Source organism: Macrotis lagotis, chromosome X (genome assembly GCF_037893015.1).
Source record: "Macrotis lagotis isolate mMagLag1 chromosome X, bilby.v1.9.chrom.fasta, whole genome shotgun sequence".
Taxonomy (NCBI): domain Eukaryota; kingdom Metazoa; phylum Chordata; class Mammalia; order Peramelemorphia; family Peramelidae; genus Macrotis; species Macrotis lagotis.
In genome coordinates, this window is record NC_133666.1 from 299068672 (window position 1) to 299080704 (window position 12033).

The window sequence follows — 12033 nt, forward strand, 5'->3', positions numbered from 1 at the left end:
CAGAACTATGGAGAAAAATTGAATGGGGATAGAAAAGATTATACATTTTTCTCTACAGTACATGGCACCTATACCAAAACTGACCATGTACTAGAGCATAAAAATCTTATAATAAAATCAATCAAATGCAGAAAGGCAAAAGAAATAAATGCACACTTTTCAGGCCATGATATAATAAAATTACCTGTATAAAAGGCTATGGAAAGATAAACAAAGAATTAATTGGAAAGTAAATAACAATTTCATTTATTTATTTATTTATTTTTGTGAGAATAGTAGAGGAGGGGAAGTTTACTCCTTTTGATTGGATTTGGGATTGGCCTAAGGTTAGATTTGTTCATTTGGAGACTAAGGTACCACCTTCTCCTTGGGCATCTTACAAGCCAAAACACAATCATATTCAGGTATTGTTATTGATAATAGATATTCCATAGAGAATAACTTCATGTTCTCCAAGAATCTTGCTTGAGTGTGGTATAGGAGAGCTTTGGCTGTTTCTGGTTAGGGTTTCTTAAAAGTTTGGAACATGGAAAAGGACTATAGAAATACCATCAGGCCAGTGTCTGTAAAGAAAATTTTACTTCCCTGAAAAATAATTCTTTTTTTGTCTGGAAAAGACACAAGATCAAATATCTCTTGATATCCAGAAAGGAGAACTTGTTTTTTTTTTTTTTCATTTGCACACTTACTAAGAACAGTCTCCTTCAAAAATGAGTGTGGATGTGGAGCCAAGATGGCAAAGTGAAGCCAGATAATCCCCACAACTCTCTCCCCAGACCACTCCAAATACTTCTAAATAGTGGCTCTAAGCATATCCTAGAGTAGCAGAACCCACAAAAAGATTGAGTGAAAAAATTTTCCAGCCCAAGATGACTTGGAAGATTTGTAGAAAGGTCTGGTACACTGGGGTTAGTAAGGGCCACATAGCAACCTGGCCTGCACTTGAGCTAACTGACTCCAACTATCCAGCAACAGCCTATGATGTGCCTGGGTCCCTGTGGTGACTAGGGCCAACACAGTGGAGAAATTTACAGACATCTTGGCCCACGGATTTCCAAGAACAACTTGAAAGGTAAGCAAGAAAACACTGCCACACCAGAATGATTATGAGTCCAGACCAATGTAGGACTAATCACAGACTCCAGGAACATGGAACAAGGATATGGAACCACTTAATAGGAAACCATCGGGGTGCTGCTTCCAGAGAACTCAGCCCACAGACAGTAAGGAGTTGGGGGAAACTGCAGAGGTTTCTTTGCTATCTCTGAGGCAGGACTCTTGTTGCTTTTCCCATGCTCAGATTCAGGTGATAATCTGGGCCTCAGTCTCAGGCAAAAGGGGCTTTACTGTCACAGTGGAACAATGATCTTCCGCCCAGTTCCAGGGCAGAGAGGAGTGCTAGTGGTCATTCACAGACCAGAGCACAGGCCAGAAGAGTGGTCAGGGCCTCTCATAAGACATTTAATTTTTTTTTTAATTTAAGGCAATGGGGTTAAGTGACTTGCCCAAGGTCACACAGCTAGGCAATTATTAAGTGTCTGAGGTCGAATTTGAACTCAGGTTCTCCTGACTCCAGGACTGGCTCTCTATCCACTGTGTCACTTAGCTGACCATTCTCATAAGACATTGAAGGAATTGAGGTCCCTGGAGGATGTCCCTGAAAACAGAAGCAAAAGCCCTCAAAGCTTGGGAAACTGCATGCTCCAGCATGAAAATAGAGCTCCACTTTAACAAAGAGTTCAAATCAAATCATAGGTTGGGAAAATGAGCAAACAGCATAAGATAAAAAACTCTGACTAAAATCAATTACTTTGATCCCATGGAGGATTAAAATGCACATTCAAAAGATAACAAAGTAAAAGCTTCTGTGTTCAAATTCTCCAAGAAAAAATGGGAATTGGTTTCAGTATAAGGAAGAACTCAAAATAGATTTTGTAAATCAACTAAGGGACGTAAAGGAAAAATTGGGAAGAGAAATGAGAGAGATGCAGGGAAATCAGCAGCTTGGTGAAGGAATTAAAAAAGAATACTAAAGAAAATAACATCTTATAAACCAGTTTAGAGCAAATGGAAAAAGTAATCCAGAAGACCAATGAGGAGAACACCTTAAAAAAAAGAATAAACGGCCAGATGGAAAAGGAAATATAATAATTCTCTGTAGAAAATAATTCCTTCAAATATAGAATGGAGCTAGGGGAAGCTAATGACTGTGAAAAATCAAGAAACCATAAAACAAAACAAAAAGAATAAAAAGCTAGAAAAAAATGTGAAATACTTCACTGGAAAAAAACTTACCTGGAAAAATGATCCAGGAGAGATAATTTAAAAATTACTGGACTGCCTAAAAGTCATGACCAGGAGTCTAGATTTCATTTTTTTCAAGAAATAATACAGGAAAATTGCCCTAATATCCTAGAAGGAAAAGGTAAATTGGAAATTGAAGGAATCCACCAATCACCCCCTAAACAAAATCCCAAGATAAAAACTCCCAAGAATATTAGAGTCAAATTTCACAACTCCCAGGTCAAGGAGAAAATATTACAAGAAGCCAGAAAGAATCATAGAGAAGGTGGATGGGAGGGCAAATTATGAGGGACTTAATGATGCTGAAGTGGTTGTATTCCTGCATGGGAAGATGATACTGATAACTCATATGAACCTTATCATTCATTAGGGCAGTTAGAAGAAGAATATACAGACAAGTCACAGGAGGGAGCTGAATATGAAGGTATAATATGTTATAAAAATGGAGCTAATGGACTAGAAAGAAATATACTGAGAGGAAGGCAAGGAAAGGAAGAATGGGTTAAATTATTTTACATAAAAGAGGCAAGAAAAAGGTTTTGCCATGGAGTGGAAGGTGAGGAAAGTGAGGGGGGGAATGAGTAAGCCTTCATTCTCATCAGTTGTGGCTCATAGAGGAAATAACATACCCACTTACTTGAGTATAGAAATCTATCTTATCCTGGGGAAAATAGGAGAGAAAGGAATGAGAGAAAAGGTACAGAAGGAAAGGAGGAAGATGTAGGTGATAGAAGAGAGAAGTTTTGGGAGAGGGTAGTCAGATACAATACACTTTTGAGTAGTGACAGAGTGAAAGGAGAGAAAGAATAGAATAAATAGGAGTGGGGAGAAATAGGATGGTGGGAAATACAGCTAGCAATAGTGACTGTGGGAAAAAATATTGAAGAATTTTCTCTGATGACCTTATGATAAAGAAAGCTATCTATCCATCCCAAAGACAGAGTTGATAGTAACTGAAGATGGACTGAAGCACACTTTTTTTGATTGATTTTTCTTGAGGATTCTTTGTGTGTGTATGTGTGTGTGTGTGTGTGTTTTGGGGGGGTATGTTTACTTTTACAACATGACTTATTTCAAAATGCAATGATAATGTTATTTCATTAGGTAAATATATGATTATTCTATTTGATGTGAGGATCTAAGATGTTTTTCAATAAAAATATCTGCTTCAATATCTCAATAAGTGCTACAGAGCAGCTACCAAAATGAATCCCCATGCTGAGGGTATAGTAACTAAAGCTCACAGCCTCCAGGCTTCATAAGTCACTCTAGATGTCTCATGAAGGACAGGATGCCAAACCAGTATCCCATGGTAAAGGCAGTGAGAGGTCCACTGAGCCATCCTCCACTTGAAGATATTTCTCAGGGTAGACCCAGTAAGAAATTTGAGAGGAGCTTTGTATTTGCTTGGTCTGTTAAATCTGAGCTTCACTGATGTCTGAGCCCAGGACACTGCCAAAGTGAGGGATCAGGACCCAATCCACAACCAACATCCACCACAAAATCATAATATTTGTCTTTTTTTATTCTAAATAGAAGAAAATGATGCAAAGAAACTTCCAGGAGGTGAGAACCTGTGTTTCTAATAAATGTCTGCATACTTTAAGCAGATGGACAGTTTCCAGGTCACTGAAGGAATGCAACTGCTACTCTAAATGATTTAATTTTAAATAATGAATGAATCAAACAGAAAATCATAGAAATAATCAGTCATTTCATCTAAGAAAATGATAACAATGAGACATCATACCAAAATTTATGGGATGCAGTCAAAGTAGTTTTCAGGGGAAATTTTATATCTCTAAACACTTATATGAATAAAATAGAGAAAGATGAGATTGATGAATTGGATATGCAACTAAAACACTAGAAAGAAGAATAAATTAGAAATTCTGAAAATCAAAGGAGAGATTGATAAAATTGCAAACAAGAAAACCATTGATCTAATAATAAAACTAAGAGTTGATTTTAAGAAAACAATCAATAAAATTTATAAATCTTTGGTTAATCTGATTTAAAAAAGAAAAAATACCAAATTACCAGTATCAAAAATGAAAAGGGTGAATTCACCACCAAAGAGGAAGAAATAAAGTAAAAATTCAGAAATATTTTGCCCAACTATATGACAATAAATTTGATAACTGGTGTAAAATAGATGAATATTTACAACAATACAAACCAATGGAACTTTTCCCATTTTTATGTTTTCTTTTGGGTATAGGCATAGGTATTGCTGGGTCAAAGGGTATGATCAGTTCTCTTTTGGCATAACTCCACACTACTCTCCATAATGGTTGGAGTAGTTCACAACACCACCACTAACAATGTATTAATGTATCAGTCTTCCTACAACCTCTCTAGCATTGATTGTTTTCCCCTTTTTTGTCATTAAGATGACAATCTGATAGGTGTGAGGAGATACTTCATAGTTGGGTTAATTTGCATTTATCTAAACAGTATTTTTCATATGATTTAATTTCTTTTTTTTAAAACTGCTTATTCATATCTTTTGACCATTTATCAATTGGGAAATGACAAAAATATGATTCAATTCTCTATATATTTAGAAATGAGACCTTTAATTTTGATAATTTGGAGCTATTTTGCCCAACAGTAAGCCAACAAATTCTAAGTGATATGGATAAATATTTACAAAAACACAAGCTACTCAGATAAACAGAAGAGGAAATAAAATACTTAAATAACCCAATTTCAAAAAAAAAAAGAAATTGAAGAAACATCAATAAACTCCCTAAGAAAAAATGTTCATGACCAGATGAATTTACAAGTTAATTCTACAATAATCAAGGAACAATTAATTCTGATTCTATATGAACTATTTAAAAAATATAAGTGGAGGAGTTCTGCCAAATTCCTTTTATAACACCAAAATAGTGCTGACACCTAAATCAGGAAGAGCAAAAATAGACAAAGAAAATTATAAACTAATGTTCCTAATGAACATTGATGTAAATTAAAAAAAAAATTTAGCAAAAAGTTTACAAGTTGTTACTAGGAAAATGTACCATGATCAAGTCGAATTTATACCCAGGTATGCAATATTAGGAAAACAATCAACATAACTGGACATATTAATAACAAAACAAACAAAAATCCAATGATTATTTCAATATATGCTGAAAAAGATTTTTGACCAAATAGAGCCCCCATTCCTATTAAAAACACTAGAGAGAGGAGTAGCTAGGTGGTGCAGTGGATAAAGCACCAGCCCTAGAGTCAAGAGTACTTGAGTTCAAATCTAGCCTCACACTTAATAATTAACTAGCTGTGTGGCCTTGGGCAAGCCACTTAACCCCATTGCCTTGCAAAAACTTAAAAAAATAAAAAAAAACACTAGAGAGCATAGGAATAAATGAAGTCTCCATAAAGTATTAAGTAATATCTTTCTAAAACCATCAGAAAGTATTAAATGAAATGACAATAAGCTAATAGCAAATCCAGTAAGATCAAGGGTGAAATAAGTATACCAATTATCACAATACTGTTCAGTATTATTAGAAATGTTAGCTTTAACAATAAGAGAAGAAAAAGAAATTGAAGTAATTATAAAAGGCAATGAAGAAACAAAACTTTCATTCTTTGCAGACAATATGATGGTATACTTAGAAAATCAATAGAAAAACTGATTGAAACCATTAACAATTTTAGTAAAGTAGCAGTATATAAAATAATACCACATAAAGCATCAGGATATAATATATATATATATTTATATATGAAAAATAAAGCCCAAGAATAAGAGAAAGAAAAAGCCATTCCATTTAAAGTAATTGTAGATGATATAAACTACTTGAGAATCTACCTCCCAAGACAAACCCAGAGAATATATGACCACAATTCAAAAATATTTTTCACACAATAAAGTCTAATCTAAACAACTGGAAACATGTCAATTGCTCATGGTTAGGTTGAACTCATATAATAAAAATGACAATTCTACACAAATTAAATTACTTTATCTTTGTCAATCAAACTACCAAAAACTATTTTACAGAGCTAGGAAAAATAGTAATAAAAATCATCTGGAGCAACAAAAATTGAAGAATATCAAGGGAATTAATGGGGAAAAATGCAAAGGAAAGTAACCAAACTGTACCAGATCTAAAACTATATTATAAAGTGGAAGTCACCAAAACTATTTGGTACTGGTTAAGAAATAGAGTAGAGGATCAGTGAATTAAAGTAAGTACAAAAAAAAACATTACTAAGTATTTATAATGAGCTACTATTTGTTAAACCCAAAGATATTACCTCTTGGGATGAGAATTCCCTATTTGACAAAAACATCTGGTAAAACTTGAAAATAATATGACAAAACCTAGGAATAGAAACTTTATCCTATACAAAAATAAGGTCAAAATGGGTTTGGAATTTCAACATAAAGGGTGATAAACTAATTAAGAGAACAAGACATGCTCTATCCATCAGTTCTACAGAGAGGGGACATAAGAGCAAACAATAGATAGAGAACATCATAAATTGCAAAATGGATGATTTCGATTTTATTAAATGAAAAAGGTTTTTTTGCACCAATAAAACCAATATAGCCAAGATTAGAAGAAAGGCAGAAAACTGGGAAACATTTTTCAGTCAGTGTTTCTGATAAAGGACTCATTTATAAAATATACAGAGAACTGAATCAAACATAAGATTACAAATCATTCTGCAACTGATAAATGGTGAAGGATTTGAATAGGCAGTTTTCAGATAAAGAAATTAAAACTATTTATGGTCTTTTGAAAAAGTGCTCCTAATCATTGTTGATTAGAGAAATATAAATTAAAACTATGAGGTACCACCTCAAACCTATCATATTGGTAAAATGACTATAAAGAAAAATATTAATATTGTGAAGGATGTGGGGAAATTGGAACACCAGTGCACTGTTGATGGAGTCATGAACTGATCCAACCATTTTGGAGAGAAATATGGAACTCTGCCCAAAGAACATTGTACACATTAATAACAACATTGTTAGATGATCAACTATGATGGATGCAGTTCCTCTCAACAGTTCAGTGATCAATTCCAATCCTGAGAAACCTTTTATGGACAATGTAAAACACAGCCAGAGGAAATATATTTGGAGTCTGAATGGAGAACAAACTTAACTATGTTCACTTTTTAAAACTTCTTTCATACTTTTTCTTTCTTACTCATGTTTTTTAATTTTTTATTTATATGTACATGTATATTTTTGTTACAAAATTTCCTTCCACCCTCCCTTTCCCCTAACCTCCCCTCAGTGGCACACAGTCAGGTTAGCATTGTACATACATATTTTTTGATAAAGATGTTTGCAGATTAGTTACTTTTGGTATGAAGAATTAGGATTAAGGGAAAGAGATATATAAGAGATAATTTTTATAAAGCATTTTCTTCAGATTCTGAAGGATTGTTTTTTTTTTTTGTATTTGTGTGTGTATGTGTGTGTGTGTTTTGTTTTGTTTTTCTTCCTCTGGATGGAGATAACACATAGCCCATCTAATACAGTTGTCCTAGCTCTCTGAACTGCTGAGAGGAACTGCTTCCATCAAGGTTGATCATCTCACAATATTGTTAATGTGTACATTGTTCTCTTGGTTTTGCTCTCTTCGCTCAGAATGTAAGGCATTCCATACTTCTCTAAAGTCTGATCATTTAAGGTTTCTTATAGAACAATAATATTCCAAGTATTTATGTATGATAACTTGCTTGCTATTCCCCAATTGATGGACATCCCCTTAATTTCCAATTCTTTACCACTACAAAAAGAGGTGCTATAAATATTTTAGAACATGTGAATTCTTTTCCCAGTTTTTCTGATTTCTTCTGGATATAGGCCTAGAACTGGAGTTGCTGGGTCCAAGAATATAAACAGTTTTATTGTTCTTTGGGTACAATTCCATATTGCTCTCTAGAAAGGTTGGATCCATAAAGAACTCCACCAGCAATGCATTAATGTCCCAATCCTCCCACAACCTCCCCAACATTGATCATTTCCCCTTTTTCTCATCTTGGCCTTTCTGATAGGCATGAGGTGATGCCTCATTAATGTTTTAATTTGTATTTCTCTAATCAGTAATGATTTGGAGCATTTTTCATATAATTATATATAACTTTAATTTCTTCAGTTGAAAACTATTCATATGTCATGTCTATTAATATCCTTTGACTATTTATCAGTTGAATTACCTTACTCATGTTTTTACCCTTTAATTCTAATTCCTTTTTCACACGACTAAAATGGAAATATGCTAAACAAAATTGTACATGTACAACTTTTACCAGACTGTTCTGTTGCCATAGGGCAGGGGTAGGGTAGAAAAATGTAGAACTCATGCTTGAAAACGGATAATTGTTGAAAACTGCACTTGCCTGTAATTGGAAAAATAAAATAAAAATTTATACAAGTTAAAATAAATGCATAAATAAACTAGAAACTACTAAATCTTGAGGTATCTTGATTAGGGATGCCCAGTACTTAAATTGTTTTGATTTTTTGGTCACTTAGCTTCTCTTTGTGCTGCAAGATCTCAATTTTGTCTATGCCATTCTAGGGAATTTCCATCTTAGTATTTTTTTCTGGATGTGATTAGTAAATTCTTTCTATTTTACTTTTTCCTCCTGGCTAATATCCCTAGGTTTTCACCTATGATTGCTTAGTGCTTTCAAGTTGTCCAACAATACTTAGATTCCCTCTTCTTGTACTGTTTTTATTAAATAAGTTGTTTTCTTTATGAAGTGCCTTATTTGTTTTTCTTCCATTTTTCAGCACTGCTTTTGTTTTTATGTTTTGCATCATTTTATGAACTCATGTTTTTGTTCAACCATTTAAACTTACATAAAATCTATTCTTTGAATAAAGTTTTGATCCTCTTCAACTAAGAAACTAATTCTTTTCCCAAATTTTTCCTTGTTTTCTCTTTTCTTTTGTCCAATTCTTTCCTCTAAAGTTCTCATTTCACTTATTATATTACTTTTAAACTCTTACTTCTATCTGGAATTCTAGTTGTCTTTGAGTCAAGTTACATTTTTGTTTGAAAATTTGTTTATTGATGTGGTAAAATTATTCTCTTTTGGATTTGTTTCTTTTGTGCCAGACTATGTGTTATTTCTTTATCATCAGTTATATTTTTGTTGTTGATTTATTTCCTTACCTTTTTTCCTGAATTGCAATTTTATATTAGGTCCAGGTTCTACACACACCTCTCAAGGAATATTGAGATTTCTTTAGCCCTAACCTGATTATCTGGTATTCTATTATTGCCTTTTCCATGTATTGAGCATTCAAGGATTACAATGATCACAACTCGAGACAGGTAGCTACACAATTTCAGTACCCTAATTGATCTAATATTGGGAATGGCATGTTCATTTGGTCTGAATGTTGTAGATTCCTGATCCCAGTTTGGAGCCTAGACAACTCAAGGATAGGTTTAGGCATTGTTGGTCCTACAGTAGATGGCAACTATTAACCCAAGCCCCAACAGTTTCTGGTCCAGACCCATCAGGTAACTAGAGGTCTCCAGAAGTTCAAAGTGATGAAATTACATGTCCCATGGTAAGAACTTCTGATCCTAGTTACTTAGATGCAAATCCCAAACTCCACAACATAATCAAAATAACACAGTTGTGTCTTTTCCTTGCTGACAAAGTCCACTTAGTTTCAAGGTGGTACTTTGGACTTAGAGAAAATCTCATATTGCAAAATCTTTTTGTATAATTTGTCTTACATTATAAACCTCAAAGACCATATTGATCAACAGTTTAAAATTAGTTAGCTTTAACTTTGTAAGGAAAGGGATTCTACATAAGTAAATATTTTAATAAGGTACCATTATCATAAAAGTCAGTTTTAAAGGAAAAAGCTAAGTCATTGCTAATGTTATTAAGAATAATGATTTCCTGAATTTTCCTTTATGTCTGAATAAATGTTAATTTTTAAATATAAAATATTTTGATAGTAAATCTGCTATTTGTCTATTAAGTGTGCCCTGCTGAGCTAAGGAAAGAGTGGGGCACATTCGTTTGGTTCATAGTTCAACAATAAAAGATACAGAATTGAAGGTTTTATCAGCATTAAGACTTGTGACTACTTTTGTTCAGAGGAAATAAAAATCATCACTTGAATGAAAGGCTGGGATAGAAATTCAAAATTCTAAGTCCTGCAATGAAACCCTAAATAAACTTTGTATTTGACAGTGAGGTTAAACCAGCACACTTAGTAATCACAAGGAAAACAATTTTGTACCGAGTTCATTGATGATTTAATTTCAATAATTAAATTTTAAATTCATTTACTTGGCACTTTTCTCTTGTTAAACACTTTATAAAATTAATTGAGTACAAACAGTGAGGTTTCTTTATTATGTTTATTTGAAGATCAGAAAATGGAACCACAGAAAACAATGTTATAGAATGACCTTCTAGAATCAATTCAAAGTCCCTAATTCCAAATATTGTTTAGTCCACTAGGAAACACTATTCCTGAAAAATTTTTCCACCTTTTAATTTTTGGTAGGTCTCTTAGCAGATCTAATTTGCATATCTTATCATGCTAGGGTAAGGGGGCATCCTAAGGTCTTTCAACAGAGGAGAATCACTGTAACTTTGGAAATTTTTGTACTCTAGAGTACCACACTGTACTAATAATACAAACCTTCATATACTCAGTTTGTGCAGAGAAAAATGAACTACTGATCTTATATGAAATGTTTTGCCTCTTTCATGGCTCAATGAAAATTATCAATAAAAGTTATATTCTGGATAAGATATTTCATAGTCAAGAAATATAATTTAAATGTTCATACCCATTGGCATTGTAATCCCACTACTAAGCAATATATGCCAAAGAAATTAAAGGCAGAATTCAAACTCTTCTATAAATACCTCTATATATGCCAAAATATTTTAGTAGAGTTTTTGTGGTAGCAAAAATAAAATAAAACAATAAATTAAGTGGTACTCAGCCTTACAAAATATGGCATATGGAAAAAAGGAATATTATTTCAGTATATAGAAAATGTGAAGAATTCAAATAAATAATAAATCTTATCTGAATTTATGCAGAGTGAAATAAGCAGAATCAGGAGAATAATTTATAAAATGTCCACTGGGATATAAAAGGGTGACATAAAAAAGCAATAGAATCTATATAAAAATGGCAATAACCAGTCTTGGTCCCAGGGGATAGATTATAGAACTAGAGAAATCTCAGGACTGAGTGTTCTCAGAGGACATCTAATCCTATCTATATCTAAGCAGAATTCCCCTGTAAATTATAAAGTGATTATGAAGCCTTTGCTTGTAGTGCTTCACTGAAGTAAATCTACCCTCTCCTGAAAAAGCCCAGTCTATTTTGGGAGAGTTTTAATCACTTTCAAAATTTTGTAATGATTTAATAGTTTATTTTACACCAATTATATACAAAAACAATAGTTAACATTCTCTTTTTTAAAAAATGACTTCCAAATTTTCTCCCTCCCCTCTCTTATTCATTGAGAAGGAAAGTTATTGGATGTAGGTTATACATATACAGTTATGCAAAGCATATTTCCATGCTAGTCATACTTGAAAAGAAAATTACAGATTTTTTTTTCCTTTTACTTTTAGGTTTGGTTTCTTTTGCAAGACAAATTGGGTTAAGTGGCTTGCCCAAGGCCACACAGCTAGGTAATTATTAAGTGTCTGAGCCCATATTTGAACCCAGGTACTCCTGACTCCAAG

General features: G+C 33.2%; 1 pseudogene; it reads right to left on the reverse strand.

Annotated features, from left to right (window-relative positions):
• Positions 1-348: 348 nt before the first annotated feature.
• LOC141499057 (uncharacterized) lies at positions 349-10061 on the reverse strand (annotated as a pseudogene).
• Between the last annotated feature and the right edge of the window lie 1972 nt (positions 10062-12033).